A 19,955-nucleotide genomic window follows, 5' to 3' on the forward strand; every position below is an offset into this window, starting at 1 on the left:
TCACATTCCACATGCAAACCCACCAGCAAGTCCCATCAACTCTATTTCCAGACTTTCTGGACTCTGTCCCTCTGCCCTCTACACTCCTTAAGAAGCACTCTGGTCCAAGCACCTAGACTCTCACCCTACCAACTACAACAGCCTTTCCTTAAGTCTCCCTGCTACCAGCTGTCCCCATTCACCAAATAATGGTGAATTAAATTTCTAAAAATTTAATCAGATCAAGACTAACCTCTAACGGCTTTCCCTTTCACTTAGTATAATCCAAAGTCCTCATCACGGCCTACAAGACCCTACATGATCTGGCCCCTACCTCTCTGACCTCATCTCCCACCAGGTTCCCTCCTCACTTCCTGTTCCCTGCACACACATTGTTCATTCTCGTCTTAGGGCCTCTGCACTGTTCTCTTTTCCCTTTGTACAGCTGGCTCCTTTTGGTCACTAAAGAATCAGCTTAAATTTTACCACGTCTGTGAAGACTTGGCCAGCCAATTTAAAGCTCTCACCTTCTAACCTATCACCCTAGTTTATGCTCACCTTAACACTCAACCCTATCTGACACTTTGTCTATTTGTTTACTGCTTGTCTCTTCCTCCCCACCCCTACCATCACCTGTTGTTAGCCCCTCACGGTATCCCCAAGGTCTAGAACAGTGACTGACTGACAATAAATAGATGAATCTTCAGCACAGGGAAGTGATCTAGGCTGCAGACATGCATTTATGAGTCATGTGTAAGAGGTGTGGCTACTAAAGTCAATGAGGCAGATGATATCACCCAGGAAGAGTGTCCACTACGAGAGAGGAGGGCCTGGGAAAGCAGAGCATTTAATAGCTGAAGAATGGAGGATGCGCCTGCAAAAACAACAGAGAAGTACGAGGAAGAATAGGATGATAGTACGTCACTGGAGCCAAGAGAAGAGAGGGTTTGTTTCTGGAAAAACTGGGTGGTCAACAGTGTCATCTTCATTGAGAAAATTAAAGACGAAAAGTATCTGTTGAATTCAGCTTCATGGAGAACATCAGTGACCTTAGTAAGAGGTGTTGCCCTGAAATGATAAGAGCAGAAGCCAGACTGGAGCAGGCTGAGTGAGTAGAGTGAGGCAGTGCAACTTTTTTTTAAAAGTTTGGCTATTTGAAAGCAAAGGTGATGGATTAAAGAGAATGTGAGGTTGAAGAAGAGGTGTTCTGTTTCTGTTTAAAGAGTTGCTTTGTTTCTTGGGTCACTCGCCCAAGCAGCACTGCTGCATTCACACGCTGCAAGTCACCCAAAAGTCTCACACCCTCACACCCAGCTTAGGATACCGCCTGCCTTGGACTGGTTCCTAAATGCCCAGAGTCCCTAGAAGTTTTTGTTTACATGTACATCTCATCTCCCTCACTACAGGGGAAGATAAAAACACCCTTCTATATCCTCTCACTAAGTGCTGTCAGGAGCAGAATACTGGGCTTTCTTACTAAAAGGCCTGCGTTTAAAAGGTTTTCTGCTGCCATTTTAACTTCAAGGCACAACTGGGGGTCACTATTTCTACCCCAACAAGAAGTCTGTTTCCATTTTATAGCCCCGAGAGCACCTCCCTTTGTCCTTCTCCCATACTCCCTCACCACCCCGCCTGCTTCCCAGGCAACACACTATAATGGAAAGAGTACACAGGAGTTGGGAATCTGGGTTCCCACTATAATTCAGTCTCCTATCAGGTCAGGGGACTAAACCTCACCATCTCAGCTGTTTTCAAGTGGATACAGAAATGATAATATCCAAACTTCATGAGGGCGGTTGTTTTAAGGGTTTTATGCAAACATACATTAAATGCCTAAGAACATAGGCCTAGCATCAAATACAAGCTACAAATGTTAATTCAATTTTCTTCTCATTATCATTCTGATTAAACCTTACATCCCCTGCCCAAGTTCACTTAGTTTCTCTTTTCCTCTGTCTATGCACACCAGGAAAAGGAGAAGCAGCTTGAGAAATGTACTTGCCCAGTTCCAACCTAAAGAGTTTTAAAGGAGTACTAAAAGAGGTGGATGGGTGGAGCCAGAGGTGTAACCAAGCAACATCTGAGAGGGCAGGGAGTGAGAAGAAACAAGCCGGGCTCCCTGCCAGGGTCTCCCGTGACCCCCTCCAAGCTCCTTCTGGCAGTTGAGGCTATGTCTCTGTATCATGCTCTTTTAGTAAGCCATGCCTGCCAACAAGTCTCAAGCCAATGTCTTCAGTATTAAAAACAAACAAAACACTCATACATACATACTGGGATGTACAAAGGGTAATGGGATCCTGGGTCCGAGTCTTTCTCCAGTTTATTAGGTCTGGACCCTTGTAGAGAATTATTCTAATTCTCTTACTCAGAAAAACTTTTACTCAAAGTTTCCTCATTTGTTAAGACAGAAATAACAATCTGCCATGACTACAGAATGACAGTATCAAATGAAATAATGTATGTGAAAGTACTTTGCACACTATAACATGTGGTTATTGTTATATGGTAGGTCCACAAAGCAGTTACAGAGTTTACCTTTGGCCAGTTTAAGTGTAAGGTTGACTGAAAAGGTCCCCAGTTCTAGTGTACTCTGTTCTATGACCCAAGGCTACCTATCTCCCACCCAAGTCCCTCTGTCCCTGGCACCTGAAAAATCTATATTCTTTCTAATTCCACATGATTCCATTATCTCAGCAAGGTTTCTTAAATTTCTCTGACTAAATTGCTCCATGTCCCCAAAAAAGTAAAGACATTAGACTTGATCTCAAAGGGCCCTCTGGGCTTGGATATTCTAAGCCTCTCCATCCTATCTCTCAAAGCACTTCATCTCTCTACTTGAGCAATTTCCAGTCTATTTTCCTTTATAGCTTTATCTTATATCATCTCCTAAGGAAAGAGAAGAAGGTTGTCTTACTGAGTTTAATATTCCCCATAGCAGTTAACATAGAGCTCTGTACACAGAAAGTACTCAAAAAGTCCTGGACGAACTGACTCAGTGCTGATTTCTTATTTTTTGCACTTATTGTCCATTCTACACAATAAGTATATACTATCTCATCCTTTCATATTCCTTCTGTAGCTCCCTAAGTCTGGTACAGTGTGAAACACAGTATTTTCTTAAGAATTGATGACTAGTTCATTTCTTGATTATGACTTTTTACCTTGATCAAGCTCTGAGCCAATCAACCTATCCTACTTGTGATTTTCAACAACTGCCGATGGTTATTGTCATAAATAAATATGACATTTATCAGACTCTCATAGAAGGAAATTGTATAACAGAGCTCTTACATGGATAGAAGCAAGTGGAATGCAGGGGTTAGAGGCACTTTTTCTCCCCAGTGGCATCAATAACATGGTCAAAAGGCAAAGTCAGCAGACCTGGACTCTTAAGTTCATCTCTAGAAGGGCAGTGATCTTCCAAATTGGCTCCCAGTGATCTCCACCTCCTAGTATCCATGTTCTATGGGGGCTCCTCTCCTTGAGTGTGGGCTGGACCTAATGACTTGCTTCTAATTAACAGAATACGGCAAGAGTTATGAGACGTCATTTCTGAGATTAGGTACAAAGGACTGAATTCTTTCTTGCTGCCTGTCTGTCTCTCTCCTTCTCGCTCTTCGCTCACTCTCTCTCAGGCTCTCTCTCGCCACCTCTTGTCTAATGAAGCCAGTTGCTACCCTGGAGAGGCCCATGTGGAAAGGAATTGAATGTCTGCCTGCAATGTAAGAGACCCAGCTTTAATTCTTGGGTCAGGAAGATCACCTGGAGAAGGAAATGGCAAACCCATTCCAGCATTCTTGCTTGGACAATCCCTTGGACAGAGGAGCCTGGTGAGCTACAGTTTATAGGCTCACAAAGAGTCAGACACAACCGAAGCGACTTAGAATGCTCACAACCACCCACCAACCAACAAGGAACTGAGATCCTCAGTCTCACACCCCAAAGGAATTGAATCCTGCCAATGACCACTGACAGAACTTTGAAGTTGGCCCTTCTCCAGGCACATGATGAGGTGACTGCAGCCCTGGATGAGATCCTGAAGCAGGGGACCCAGCTAAGCCCTGCCCAGGCTCCTAACCCACAGAAGTTGTGATATAGTAAATGCATATTGTTTCATGCTGTTAAATTTTATTATGTGGCAGCATATAACAAAGACACTCTGGTATTTAAAAAAAAAACAAAAATAGGGTGGGTGGATGGATTAAAAGATTCTTAAATGGCATATCAATCACAAAGTATGGACCAGATTAAAACTGTAAAAAACAGAATCATTACATTGATGAAATAATTAAAAGTTGAATGACTAGATATCTGATGGTATTAAAGAATTCTTATTAACTTTTTGATATGAAATTAAAATTGTAGGTTTGTTTGGTTGGTTTTTTTGTTTGTTTTGATAGCACCCATGCAGTTTGTAGGTGGGGAGGGGTCTCAGTTCCTGGGCCAGGGACTGAAAGCAGGCCCTTGTCAATGAGAGTACGGAGTTCTAACCATTGGATCGCCAGAGAATTCCCAGGTTACTTTTTTTTTTAAGTTAACTTTTATTTAAAGATACACACCAAAATGCTTATAGATGAAATGATATGATGTCTGGAATTTGCTTCAAAATAATACAGGATGGGGTTTCAAAATAATACAGGATGGGGTCAAGTGGATGAGGGTATAAATTATAAAAATGAAACAAGACAACCCTAAGTTTATAACTCTTGCAGCTGTGTGGGTACATGGGAGTTTGTTATGAAGTTTCCCTTTGTTTAAGTTTGAAACTCTCTATAACAAAAAGCCTCAGAAAGAGGGAGGGATGGGTAAAATTCAAGACCCAAGGGTCCTCCTAGTTCCAATAATCTGAGCCCACAGCACCTCAAACCCTATGCTCTAACCTTCCCCGGGTTTTCTGAACTGGATTTAACATTTCAGTCCATGCCAGTGACCCACATTATCACTTTCCCACAAAAATTCCACTGAGCACCTACAGCTGATGAGTTAATTAAAATAAGATACTTTAGACAATTCAGCCTGGGTAGGTGAAGAGAATGGAGTAATATGATGGCTAATTGCTAGAAGGTCCTTGAAACAATTGTTCGAACTGTGGTGCTGGAGAAGCCTCTTGGTCCCCTGGACTGCAAGGAGATCAAACCAGTCCATCCTAAAGGAAATCAACCCTGAATATTCACTAGAAGGACTGATGCTGGAGGTGAAGCTCCAATAATTTGGCCACCTGATAGAAAGACCTGACTCACTGTAAAAGGCCCTGATGCTACAAAAGACCGAGGGCTGGAGAAGTGGGCAACAGAGGATGAGATGGTTGGATGGCATCAGTGACTCAATGGACATGAGTTTGAGCAAACTCCAAGAGATAGTGATGGACAGGGAAGCCTGGTACGCTGCAGTCCATGGGGTCACAGAGAGTCAGAAACAACTTAGCGACTAAACCACCTGGCAAAATCTAGGAGGAACCACCCTAGGGATTCCTCATGTAGAAAACCATGACCTGCTGTACTTTATTTTGGCCACCCTTAGGGCACACCTGGAGAAGGCAGTGGCACCCCACTCCCATGGGGTGGGAAAATCCCATGGACGGAGGAGCCTGGTAGGCTGCAGTCCATGGAGTCGCTACGAGTTGGACACAACTGAGCGACTTCACTTTCACTTTTCACTTTCACGCATTGGAGAAGGAAATGGCAACCCACTCCAGTGTTCTTGCCTGGAGAATCCCAGGGACGGGGGTGTCTGGTGGGCTGCCATCTATGGGGTCACACAGATTTGGACACAACTGAAGCGACCTAGCAGTAGCAGCAGCAGCAGCAGGGCACACCAGTCTCTGGTCAGTATAAGCATTTTAACATTTGCTCCCTATGCTGTGTGCAAATTTAATTTTTTAATCCCTTACAGTTTTCTTTCATTACGCCTCAAGTATCTCGACTGGTATGACCTATTTTCTAATCTTCAATTTTGTTCAGCTAATTAAAAAAGAAAATCTCAGGTCTACATTTCCCCACGAAAAAAACTTCAACAAGGAAGAGATCATATCTGCTTTTTCTTGTCAGAGTCTCTGATTCTTAGGTTAGAGAATCCATCTTTGAAGTTCCTACTGAACAACAATATTCACACAACAAAGTGAAATTAGGACAGACAAATGGGAACTGGGTAGCCAGCTCCCACGTGCTTCTCTGAGGCACATGACCACTGCCACATCCCATTTCTACTGCATAAGATGTCCATGCTCGAATCTGTCATGATAACTCCAAGCACTCACACCATCTTTATATTCCACCCCCTACTCTGCACCCTCTCTTCTGAGGTAATACTCCATCTGAGGGGTTTTCAATTTGGCTAAGTATTAGAGAAGTCTAGGGAGCTTTCAAAACCATCACTACTGTCTGACAACTGACTCAATTTCTACAAGTCAATGATTTGAAAAAGGGAATAGATAGGGAAGAGGAACCTCTCTAGATGTAAAGAAACCTAAGCAAGATGCATATGGAAGTGTGCAGGGGTAAATGACATGATATCTTGGATTTGCTTTTCTTCAGCAAAGTTTTTAAAAAATGAAGCAAATGTAGCAAAATCTTGAAAATTATTGGATCTAGATTTATATGGTTGGATGGCATTACTGACTCAATCAACATGAATTTGAGTAAACTCTAGGAGTTAGTGATGGACAGGGAGGCCTGGCATGCTGCAGTCCATGGGATTGCAAAGAGTCAGACACGAGTGAGCAACTGAACTGACTGAGATAGATATATATAGGTTCACTGTATTAGCCTCTCCAGTTCTGTGAATATTTGCAATTTTAAAAATTAAAAAAAATATATATTTTTTTAATGCTGACACCTATGGATACCATAAAACTCTTTCATCAGCATCTACCGAAGCTGAGCAAATATGACCCAGCAATCTTATTTCTAGGTATATATCCAACAGAAATGAGTGTCTGTCTACCAAAAAACATATACAAGACTATGAATGTTCATGGCAGCTTTGTCATATAGCCAAAACTGTCCCAAAAGCTTTGCATTGGTAGAATAAGTAATTGTGGTACATCCAAACAATGAGATACTACATACTAGATGAATGAACACAACACGGATGAATACCCAGATGTGATATTGAGCAAAAAATCCAGACCCAAAAGGAATGCACGCTATCTACTTCTACTTAATGAAACTCAAGAATAGACAAAGCTAATCAATGATGACAGAAGTCAGAATACATGACTACTTGAAAGTGTGTTAGTCACTCAGTCGTGTCCGACTGTAGCCCACCAAGCTTCTCTGTCCATGGAATTCTCCAGGCAAGAATACTGGAGTAAGAAGCCATTTCCTTCTCTAGGGAAACTTCCTGACCCAGGGATCAAACCCAGGTCTCCTGCATTGCAGTCAGATTCTTTACCATCTGAGCCACCAGGGAAGTCCAAGTGATTACTTAGGCAGCCAGTAATTGATAAGGAAGAAGCATGAGGGAGCCTTCTGGAGTTTTGAAAATGTTGTGTGTTTTGATCTAGTGCATATCTTGATGTGAGTAGTCCTTACATGAATGCTTACATATACAAAAATCATTGAGTATTTTTGTGTACTTTAGCATAGTTATATATATTCAATAACAAATATTGGAGTAAAAATCAGAATCTTAGGTATCGTATTTTATAAAAGCTCTGGAGATAATCCTAATGTGCGATCAATGCTAAGAAACATTCTTCTACCTCAACAGCTCAGTTCAGTCGCTCAGTCGTGTCCAAATCTTTACAACTCCAGGGACTGCAGCACTCCAGGCCTCCCTGTCCACCGTACCTCAACAACTCAAACTTAAGACTCCCAGGTCTTCCTAATTCTACTTCAGTAGTAACTGTGAGACAAGGTAATTAAAAAAACAAAAACAAAACTGAAGATTGGAAAGATGGTGGTACAGGGAGTGGGCGAGGGGCATTTCTTGAAATTTAAAAGTAAGAATTCAGAACAAGGGAGGAAAAATCGAAGTCAGTGCTGACAGAGCTTAAAAAAAAAAAGAACACAGCTGAAGAAGATGTGAGTATGACAACTCAGATTCTAGTTCCAGCTTCATTTCTGACTAGCTATGGTTGTGGCCTTAATGCAAACTGCTTCCTTTCTCTAGGCCCCGCTAAGATCTCTTAAATTTTTAAACAGTTTGGAGAGGAAGGTAAGAGCGATCAAGTAAGAACAAGTCTTTTTGAAGGACCCTAGGTTTATCGCTAGCATAGCACTTATCATTCTGTACTGTAATTACCTACTAGTGGGTTTATCTCCTCCCACCAAACCTAGAGCTCTTGAAAGGCCAGGATTATATATTTTGCTTCTGAATCGAAGCATATGCATAGAATCTGGCACACAATAATAATTCATTAAATGTTCAATAGTTAAATAGCTGCAAATTATGAGTGCCTATCCTTTTGTTCTTTTAAGTATAGATGTACTTATATAGCTTAGAATCTCTCAAAGAGTCATGTCTGACTCTGCAACTGCACAGACTGTAGCCTGCCTGGCTCCTCTGTCTATGGTATTCTCTGAGCAAGAATAATGGAGTGGGTTGCCATTTCCTCCTCCAGAGGATCTTCCCAACCCAGGGATCAAACCCACGTCTCTTAGGTCTCCTGCACTGGCAGGTGCATTCTTTACCAATAGCTGGCACCTGGCAAGCCCAAAAAGTTCTTCCTTCCCAAACCGGGAGTCAAACCCAGGCCACCTGGGTGAAAACCAGGAATCATAACCACTAGACTTATAAGAATGATTCATCTCCCGCATATAGACCCCTTTCAAAAAACACTGAATAATAATATTTTCCTTATTGATACCAACTAAAGAAAGTCCAGATTCTAAAATAACCCAGAATCATCAGAAAGGCTCCCTAGCAATGTCCCACCAGAAGGCCTCAAAAGTCCAGAACTCCTCTTCCCCAAACAATATACCTAAAAATTTCTAATACTTATACCTTATTTCATAGTTCAAGTACTTTCACTTCCATAATCTCAATTAGTCCTCATAACAAGTCTATAAGGAGGTATCATCGAATCCATTTTCTATAATGAGCAAACTGAGACTCTTATCTTAAATAATTTGCTAACCTAAGGTATACTGAAATCAACAAAAGGAGGGCTTTCTTATGTAGCCTCTTTCTTCAGTGCCCGGAAGGAGGAAAAACAGGAACATCACCACCTCTGCTCCCCTGGCCTCTCCAAACGAGTGGGGTATCAGTCCCCTAGCTGCTTTTGCTTTACAGAGCTGACTACTGTCTAAATTTTCCTTGTCCCTATGAGAATCAGTTAAATGGATTATTTTTATGTTTTAAGAAAAAATAAATCAAGTCTAAGGAGAAAAATCTCATGTCTACAAACAACCATACTCAAAAACTTCTTGCTAATGTTCTTGTGTGTAAAGCTAAAGAAGTAAGAGCAAAACTTGTTCCAGCATGGAGGTGTAAACCTACTAACCAAACAGCCCTGCAGCAATCAGATAGTTACGCATAGCGGATTTAGGTTGTACTTGTTTTTATATTTTCTTCAACGATTTGCGTTGTCTATGTTTTCTCCTCACCACAGCAAATTCTTCAAGAGCAAATGTCACCTAACCCAGTTAGGAAGGTCCGTCTCCTATAAATGAGCACACAGTACCCAAACCAAAAGTGGACCATGTTTTTCTGAACTTGTAATTTACATAAACTGCCTTTCCCAAAATAAAAAATTTAAACACTTTTTAAAATATAAGTACTTAAGATATCAAATACTTCTAAGTAATTAGCAAGTTGACATTCTAAACAGAATAACATTTAAAATCTAGTCTCTAAAAGACAAACACCAAAGGACACAGCACCTGCAAAGAACCCAAGCACACATCTGAGTGGGAACACAGTAACAGTGAACTGACTGAAAGATAACCGAGAGCTCAAAATCCATGAGAAATCATTTAAAGCAGGATAAAATAACCAAGAACCAGGAGAAATGGAAACAGAATGCCAACTTAATTGGAAAAAAAAAACAAGTCAGATTCTAAGTCAGTCCCACCCAAAGTCATAGCTGGGGGTCTCTCAAGGAATCACTGGTTTTAGGCACTGCATGTCACCCACAGCAGACTCCACAACCCAAGAGCTTGCATTAGGGCAGGAAGCTACCTTACAATTCTCTCTCCTCTACTAGCAGCTAGCTCAGCAGTAGCTGCTCCTCCCCCTGGTTCCACACCATGAACACTGTCCTGAAGTCCAGACACAGGACTGCAAGAGTTAAACCTGGCAACACCAAAAGTGAGGAGGAAATGAGCCTGCCACCTGACACTTTTCTGGCACAACCTAAGCCGATTAGTTTAGGTTACAAACACAACTGCAAGATTCCACTACACTGATGAAATTACTCTTTTTCAGCAAACTAAAAATAACCTATTTATCAAATCGGGAGCATTCCTCAACTATTTTCGCCCTGTCAGCAACCCAAAATTCCATTTCCTCAAATCCTTCATCTAGAGTGTTTTACTGGATCCAAGCCTCCCCATGTCCTCCAGCTTCCCTCTTCATCCTAACCTTGTGACTGCAGCAAGAGACCTAAACCCTTTTTTCAACTCGAGCTTTTGAAGTTTCTTTTCTAACAACAAGCATATACAAAGCTTTGGTGGCCCCTGCCTTGTGTTGAGCCACAAATGGATGATGGGCTGAGCTGCAGCTAATAATGAAAAGCAAAGAAAAAATGAAGGACAAGACAGGGCATGATCAGGAAGTTGGTACATGCTTTTCATTCAGGCAGAAATGGAAGGAACTCCACCCACTTAGAAAAATAAAGCTTAAGGGTGAATGGTTTCCAGCACAGAGTAAAACTGTACCTTATCATCTGACAACATATCCATCAAGCCTCCTCTGGGGACAAATGCATACCCAAAGAGCCCTGAGTATCCCATAAGAATCATTAGTCTGTCCCCAGGTTGATATGACATTTTCAGGGGAAACAAACATCCGTAACTTAAACCCAACAAGTCAGGGTTAGCTACAGACATTCTAGTCATAAAGTGCTGAGTGGCGGTGGTTTAGTCACTAAGTAACATCTGGCTGTAGCCCACCAGGCTCCTCTCTGTCCATGGGATTTCCCGGGCAAGAATACTGAAATGGATTGCCATTTCTTTTTTTTTTTTTTTTTTATTAGTTGGAGGCTAATTACTTCACAACATTTCAGTGGGTTTTGTCATACATTGACATGAATCAGCCATAGAGCTACACGTATTCCCCATCCTGACCCCCCTCCCCTCCCCCTCTCCACCCGACCCCTCTGGGTCCTCCCAGTGCACCAGGCTCGAGCACTTGTCTCATGCATCCCACCTGGGCTGGTGATCTGTTTCATCATAGATAATATACATGCTGTTCTTTCAAAACATCCCACCCTCACCTTCTCCCACAGAGTTCAGAAGTCTGTTCTGTACTTCTGTGTCTCTTTTTCTGTTTTGCATATAGGGTTATCATTACCATCTTTCTAAATTCCATATATATGTGTTAGTATGCTGTAATGGTCTTTATCTTTCTGGCTTACTTCACTCTGTATAATGGGCTCCCGTTTCATCCATCTCATTAGAACTGATTCAAATGGATCTTTCGGATCCAGAAATTACACCCCGGTCACCTGCACTGCAGGCAGATTCTTTACCAACTGAGCTACCAGGGAACTACAAAGTGCCTAGAGAGGGGCTCGAATCATTAGGAGCTGTCCTCCTCTCAGGTCCTGGGGGAAAACCAGCACTCCTTTTCCAAGTGAAAGTCACTCAGTCGTGTTCAACTCTTTGTGACCCCATGGACCATACAGCCCATGGAATTTTCCACACCAGAACACTGGAGTGGGTTGCCTTTCCCTTCTCCAGTGGATCTTCCCAAACCAGGGATCGAACCCAGATCTCCTGCATTGATTCTTTACCAGCTGAGCTACAAGGGTAGCCCAAGAATATTGGAGTGAGTAGCCTATCCCTTCTCCAGCAGATCTTCCCGACCCAGGAATCAAACCAGGGTCTCCTGCATTGCAGGAAGATTCTTTACCAACTGAGCTATCAGGGAAACCCTGATATCAGGGACGCCTTTTCTAGAGGTGGAAACTAACACGGACTCTGAACTTCCTTATGGCCCCAGGTTCCCTGAAATAGCAACAAGAGAACGCCACAATATTCGGCCACCCTCTATGGACCTAACAAAGCATCTGCTGCTGCAGAACAGTTACTTTTCAAAGATCCAACTTTTAAGTCTTCTCTCCTGTTATTTTATTTTATTTATTTATTTTTGGTTGTGTTGGGTCTCCGTTGCTGCAAGGGGGCTTTCTCTAGCTGTAGTAAGTGGGGCTACTCTTCACTGCAGGGCTCAGGCTTCTCACTGCGGTGGCTTCTCTTTGTGCAGCTCTGGCTCTAGGCACTTGGGCTTCAGCAGTTGCAGCATATGGGCTTAGTAGCTACGCCTAGAGCACAAGCTCAGTTGTGGCATGTGGGCTTAGTTGCTCCATGGCATGTAAATCCTCCTGGATCAAGGATGGAACCCGAGTCCCCTGCATTTAGGCGGATTCTTAACCACTGGACCACCAGTGAAGTTCTCTAACCCCTATTTTTAACCTTTTATTATCTCTTCCCAGGTGGCACTAGTGGTAAAGAATCCATCTGCCAATGCATAAACGTTAAGAGACATCAGTTCGATCCCTGGGTTGGGAAGATCCCTTGGAGGAGGGCATGACAACCCACTCCTGTATTCTTGCCTGGAGAGAGAGTCCCATAGACAGAGGAGCCTGGCGGGTTACAGTTCATAGGGTCGCAAAGAATCGGACACGACCTAAGCAACTTGGCACACACGCATCTGTTTAAAACAAAACAAAAACTGGCTTATCTATAAAATCCATACTCTCAGAAACATTCTTCCTGAAAAAAAAAAAAAAGAAAAAGCCTTCACTGTGATAAAGTTCCAATGCAGAATCCTATGATCTGAGAGCAAACTGCAAGTTGTGGCCCTTCCAGGATTCATGAAATCAAAGAATTATCAGAGCTGGAAACATCTTTGGGGGTCAATTATCCAGTCCTGATTTTCACTTTATTTATTTTTTTGGCATGCTGTGTGGCTTGCAGGATCTTAGTTCCCCAACCAGGAATGGAACCTGGACCCCCTGCACTGGAACTGTAGAGTCCTAACTCCTGGACTACCAGGGAATTCCCTGATTTTCATTTTAAAGATGGGAAAAATAAGGCCAGAGGAAAGGAAATGGAGGCTTGGAGCAAAGTTGAACCTAAGACCTAGGTGTCCAGACTCCCAACTCAGGACTCTTACGCCACACCATATCTCTATGGAAGACTGAGTTTATGGGAGTCAAGTGGCTATGGGAAAGGAAAGGGGGAAAAAAAGGTGCCAAACAAAGAGACCAACACTGAGAATTCTCCTCTGCTGCTGGAGCAGGACAATCCACAGGGCCAGTTACTGCTCCTCCAAATGCCTTAATTTTAAGAGCTTGTCTCTTAAATATTAAATTTCCATGCTCTGTGCTCAGTCACATCCGGCTCTTTGCAACACTTTGGACTGTAGCCTGCCAGGCTCCTGTCTATGGGATTTCCTAGGCAAGAATATTGGAGTGGATTGCCATTTCCTCTTTCAAGGGATCTTCCCAATCCAGGGATCAAACCTGCATCTCCTGCACTGTCAGGTGGATTCTTTACCACTGAGCCACTGGGGAATTTTTACTAAAAGCAAGATATGTACTGCCATTCACACACTAATAGGGCTCCTAATCACTGGATGGGCAACGTCAAAAATCAACCAAGGGACTTCCCTGGGTGGTCCAGTGGCTAAACACTCCAATGCAGGGGAGCCAGGTTCGATCCCTGGTCAGGTAACTAGATCCCATGTGCCACAACTAAAGATCACACATGCTGCAATGAAGACTGACAATTCCACATGCCACAACCAACATCTGGCTCAGCCAAGTAAATAAAAAAATATTTTTTAAAATCAACCAAATACTAGGATGGAACAACTATAAGAATCCTTAAACAGAAAAATAAAATCCTCTGGGGGAACAGGGCACATTTTTAAAAGACGAATTCTAAAAGCCTGTAGCCAGCCAGGGTCCTCTGTCCAAGGAATTCTCCAAGCAAAAATACTGAAATGGGTTGCCATTCCCTTCTCCAGGGAATCTTCCTAAACCAGGGAAAGAACCTGGGTCTCCCACATTGCAGGCAGATTCTTTACTGTTTGAACCACCAGCGAAACCCTACTTATTGTCTACCATTAGACATATTAAACACTTTCTCAATATCCTCATTCTGTTTTCCTCTTTCATTCAGCATTTTGCATATCAGAGATTTAAAGACCTATGAAAGAAATTTTAAAAAAACTTTAATCACAAATAAATAATTAGAGGGATGTCCCCAGTGGTTCAGCAGCTAATAATCCTTGTGATGCAGGGGACATGGGTTCGATCCATGCACAGGGAACTAAGATCCTACATGCCTCAGAGCAACTAAGCCCACGTACCATAACTAAAGAGTCCACGCACCACAACAGAAGATCCTACACGATGCAACTAAGCCCCAATGCAACCAAATAAATAAAATTTTTAAAACTCTAATGTTCCATTAATAGAAAATGAGAACACTATTGAGTGTAAGCAAGCTTTGTTCTAAATCATATCAGTCTATATAGCCAATTCAGTGTTCTCCTTGCTCAGTGGGTGCTCCTTCCCAGGGATGTGACTGATGATGAAAATGCAAAAAAAAAGTAAGCAAAGAGGAAAAGAGTTTCATTTTCTGCTCTCTCATCAACATATCTTAATATGGAAGTTACAGTATATCAGAGATTTAAGACAAGAATTAAATCAATATAAAAGGAAATGGACACTCCAGCATAAATTATGAAAAGTAATGAATCTTAACTAAGCAAGGACTTGCCTACCCACCCACTAAGCCAGAAATAAAGATGATTCCTATCAACAAGGTAACAAATAGTAATTTTCAAATTTCAAATTTCAGTATGGATATGGAATTACTTGCAAATTGCAAATTTGCAAAAAAATTGCAAATTCCCAAGTACCATCCACATAAACTCTGGTTAATTGGACCTGTTGTAGAGGTCCAATTTCTATTTCTTAGTTCTCATTTTTATCCTGATTCAGATGGTACAAACACTATACTTTTAAAAATACTATTGGGGGTGCTTGCTTCTGCAGCACATATACTAAAATTGGAACGATACAGAGAAGATTAGCATGGCCCCTGTGCAAGGATGATACGCAAATTCATGAAGCGTTCCATATTTTTAGGCCAATATAGTATACTAACACATATATATGGAATTTAGAAAGATGGTAACGATAACCCTATATGCAAAACAGAAAAAGAGACACAGATGTACAGAACAGACTTTTGGACTCTGTGGGAGAAGGCGATGGTGGGATGTTTTGAGAGAACAGCATCGAAACATGTATATTATCAAGAGTGATTCAGATCACCAGCCCAGGTTGGATGCATGAGACAAGTGCTCGGGGCTGGTGCACTGGGAAGACCCAGAGGGATGGGGTGGGGAGGGAGGAGGGAGGGGGGATCGGGATGGGGAACACATGTAAATCCATGGCTGATTCATGTCAATGTATGACAAAAACCACTACAATATTGTAAAGTAATTACCCTCCAACTAATAAAAATAAATGGAAAAATAAATACATTAAAAATAAATAAATAAATAATTCTCTAATTCCCCGAAAAAAAGAAAAAATACTATTGGGGGGGGTGGGAATTGTTAGGTCTCCTAGACACCAAAATGCACATTTTCTTAAGTGGTGCAACCTACAATATATATTTCAAAGACAGCATGCAGGCTGATTTTCAACAGAACTGAATCTGCCCCTTCCCTTCAGTAGGTTCTTGAGAATAAATATGGGTTAATTTCAATCACTTAAGGTAATTCTACCTTCGACCTCCTAAAGCGACTTCTCAAGTCAGTGCTACTTCCACTCCTTATATCAAAGAGGCCTCACTCCTTATCTTAGAGGGTCACTCACTGGCTTCATTCTGAGACCTCTCCAGGAAGTCTTCCATGACACCCTCTAAACCTGGGTCTTCCCCGCTGGTCCAGTGGCTAAGACTCTGAAATCCCATTGCAGGGGGCCTTGGTTCAATCCCTGGTCAGGGAACTATATTCCACACACCACAACTAAGATCCAGCAAAATAAATAAATAAAAAATAAATCAATTTTTAAAGTCTCTTTGTTTAAAAAAAATAGAGATCCTATCTGAAAATAGGCACCCCTTCTCTAACCTGCAACCTGTTTCTCCTGCTTTCTCTTGATGGTTCTTAGCATCACCTAAGATTCGCTGCATTTTATATTTAACATTTATTTACACGCTCCCTCATTGGAAGGTAAGTTCTATTAGAAAAGGAGGTCTCCCTCCCCCACTGTATTCCCTGCACCAGAACAGTGCCTAGCATATAGTAGGTACTCAATAAATGTTTATAAGTAAAGCACCATTTCAGAAAACAAAGTAGGTTCTTGGTCTTTCATCCTATTCGATTTACTCACTGTCACAGGACTTTAGAGCCTGGGTGATAATCCTTCCTTTCGAAGGTCACATTATTCAGAAAATTGAATCTAGGTGTCAGCCCAGGGAGGCTCCCCACCACGTGACTTTCACTACCCAATGGTAATGTGAGATTTTTTTCCAACTAAACTACAATAGAGTTTTCAAAGGTCTAGGCTACAGATGTTTCCAAATGACTCACACTCCATAGGAATGACTTGGCTCCTACCATGTGAGAAGTCAAACACAGTGCTGGCAAACATCAATGTGAAAGTTGCAAGTTTCGACAAAGCAGAACATAGTATGCTGGCAGCCAAAATCACCTTACTCTATTCTTCATTAGGTCAGCCAAACACTTTCTGTCAAAACTCAGCTCTCACCATACATTTGTCCATTATGTGCAACAATATCCTATAAAGTACATACTTTATATGCTCTATAAACATCACCCTAATCCTAAAAACCCTACAAAATAGGTATTATCCTTAATTTATAGACTAGAAAATTGATATTCCAAGAAGTTAAGCCATTTGCAACTAAAAAGTTAAGCTATTTGCAACTAATAAGTAGCAGGCTGGGATTTGAATGCAGGTCTACCTGACTTTTTACTTTATTTATTATTTTTGGCTGTGCAGGATCTTTGTTGCTGTGTGTGGGCTTTCTCTAGCTGCAGCAAGTGGAAGCGTAGCTTCTTCACTGCCGTGCGTGGGCTCCTCAATGCGATGGCTTCTCTTGTTACGGCTCACAGGCCCTATGGCGCAGGCTCAGTAGTTGTGGCCCACCGGCTTAGTTGCCCAAAGGCATGTGGGATCTTCTGGAGCCAGGGATGAAACCCATAACCAAAAAGGGAAGTCACTCTACTTGACTTTAAATTCTTGCTCTTTTCATTCTAACACTTTGACTCTTAAGCCCCACCACACCCCTCCCCACTGCCCACACACACTAATATCGCCCTCCCCCTGTACTAAGCCTGGCACATAAAAGACATGTGATACACATTTGCTGAATCCATGAGTGTTAAAGGATATTTTAATTCAAACTCAAGAAATCACCTAAGATCAAATTCTTCAGTCCTTCAGCTTTTAAAAACCAAAATAATCAAGTTCATTCAATTCCCTCTGAATAATTTTTTAAAATGAAATGGAAAATACAGCTTTTTCAGTTTAAAAGAGATTGGGTTGGGGTTTCCCTGGGTGGCCAAGTGGCTAAGACTTCAGGTTCCCAATGTAGGGGGCCTAGGTTTGATTCCTGGTCAAGGAACTAGATCCCACACGCCATTACTAAAGATTCTGCATACCACAACTAAAAATGCCCACATGCTGAACAAAAATCAAGATCCTGAGTGCTGCAAGTAAGACTCAGTGCAGCAAATAACTTAAATAAATAAATAAAAATATTATATTTATTCCAAAGTGGAAACTATCAAAACATAATTCATAAATATGGGGAAATGTATATAAAGCAAGTGAAATCACAGAAGCAGTGCAGTTTCCAGATTCTCTTGCCCCTCCACCTAACAATGGTGCCCTAAAAAACAAACATGATAACACCTATAAAAACACTTCAAAAACTGCAACATGTTCAGTTCAGTTGCTCAGTCGTGTCTGACTCTTCACAACCCCATGGACTGCAGCGTACCAGGCTCCTCCATCCATGGGATTTTCCAGGCAAGAGGACTGGAGTCGGTTGTCATTGCCTTCTCCATGAGGATACAATGGATGTTGGCAATTTGATATCTGGTTCCTCTGCCTTTTCTAAATCCAGCTTGAACACATGGAAGTTCACAGTTCACGTACTGTTGAAGGCTGGCTTGGAGAATTTTGAACATTACTTTGCTAGTGTGTGAGGTGAGTGCACCTATGTAGTAGTAGTTTGAGCATTCTTTGGCATTGGAATGAAAACTGACCTTTTTCCAGTCCTGTGGCCAGTGCTGATTTTTCTAAATTTGCTGGCACATTGAGTGCAGCATTTTCACAGCATCATCTTTTTAGGATCTGAAATAGCTCAATTGGAATTCCATCACCTCCACTAGCTTTGTTCGTAGTGATGCTTCCTAAGGCCCACTTGACTGCATTCCAGGATGCCTGGCTCTAGGTGATTGATCACACCATCATGATTATCTGGGTCATGAAGATCTTTTTTATATAGTTCTTCTGACTATTATGGCCACCTCTTCTTAATATCTTTGCTTATGTTAGGTCCACACCATTTCTGTCCTTTACTGTGCCCATCTTTGCATGAAATGTTCCCTTGGTATCCCTCATTTTCTTGAAGAACTCTCTAGACTTTCCCATTCTATTGTTTTTTCTACTTCTTTGCATTGGTCACTGAGGAAGGTTTTCTTATATCTCCTTGCTATTCCTTGGAACTCAGTATTCAACTGGGTACTGAATGGGTATTTTCTTCTTTGCCTTTCACTTCTCTTCTATTCACAGCTATTTGTAAGGCCTCCTCAGACAACCATTTGGCCTTATTATATTTCTTTTCCTTGGGGATGGTCTTGATCCCTGCCTCCTGTACAATGTCAGGAACCTCGATCCATAGTTCTTCAGGCACTCTATCAGATCTAATCTCTTGAATCTATTTGTCACTTTCACCGTATAATCATAAGAGATTTGATTTAGGTCATACCTGAATGGTTTAGTGGTTTTCCCTACTTTCTTCAATTTCAGTCTGAATTTGGCAATAGGGAGTTCATGGTCTGGGCCACAGTCAGCTCCCGGTCTTGTTTTTTTGCTGACCGTACAGAGCTTCTCCATCTTTGGCTGCAAAGAATATAATCAATCTGATTTCTGCATTGACCATCTGGTGATGTCTATGTGTAGAGTCCTCTCTTGTGTAGCTGGAAAAGGGTGTTTACTATGACCAATTCGTTCTCTTGGCAAAACTCTCGTAGCCTTTGCCCTGCTTCATATTATGTTATACATGTATGTATATAACACATAATATGTTATACAAAAATAATTACTAGTATAATTTGAACCTGATGACAGGATAAACACCTGATATAAGTAAGACTTAACCGATAAGGCAAGCATTATTAAAAGTCCCACTATTGCTGGAGCGTGGAAAGAGGTAAATGTCCTAAACTCCAATTAGTTTATGCTTAATAAAGAAAGGATATGACTTACCCATTATTAATCTTTTTATGTCTAAGTCTTGGGCTTCCCTGGTGGCTCAGACAGTAATGAATCCTGCCTGCAATGCAGCAGACCAGGTTCGATCCCTGGGTTGGGCAGATCCTCTGCAGAAGGGAATGTCTACCCACTCCAGCATTCTTGCCTGCAGAAGAGCCTGGTGGGCTACAGTCCATGGGGTTGCAAAGAGTTGAACATCACTGAGCAACTAACTCTTTCATGGCTTAGCCATTATTAATCTCTTTATGTCTAAGGCTTATCTCTTCAACTGCCATTTTAATAACAGAGAACTAGGATGTGAACATCAATATCTTGCTATGCT

The 19,955-nt window shown here is 41.7% G+C and overlaps 1 protein-coding gene and 1 non-coding gene across 9 annotated transcripts in view; one reads left to right on the plus strand and one right to left on the minus strand.

Annotated features, from left to right (window-relative positions):
* Positions 1 to 19,955, minus strand: part of LUZP1 (leucine zipper protein 1) — a 103,541-nt gene that overhangs the window by 43,668 nt on the left and 39,918 nt on the right. The window lies entirely within an intron of this gene.
* Positions 15,133 to 15,239, plus strand: LOC136165630 (U6 spliceosomal RNA). Its single transcript, XR_010662635.1, has one exon. It is a non-coding gene; the product is annotated as a U6 spliceosomal RNA (small nuclear RNA).

Source organism: Muntiacus reevesi, chromosome 3 (genome assembly GCF_963930625.1).
Source record: "Muntiacus reevesi chromosome 3, mMunRee1.1, whole genome shotgun sequence".
In the NCBI taxonomy this organism is placed as follows: domain Eukaryota; kingdom Metazoa; phylum Chordata; class Mammalia; order Artiodactyla; family Cervidae; genus Muntiacus; species Muntiacus reevesi.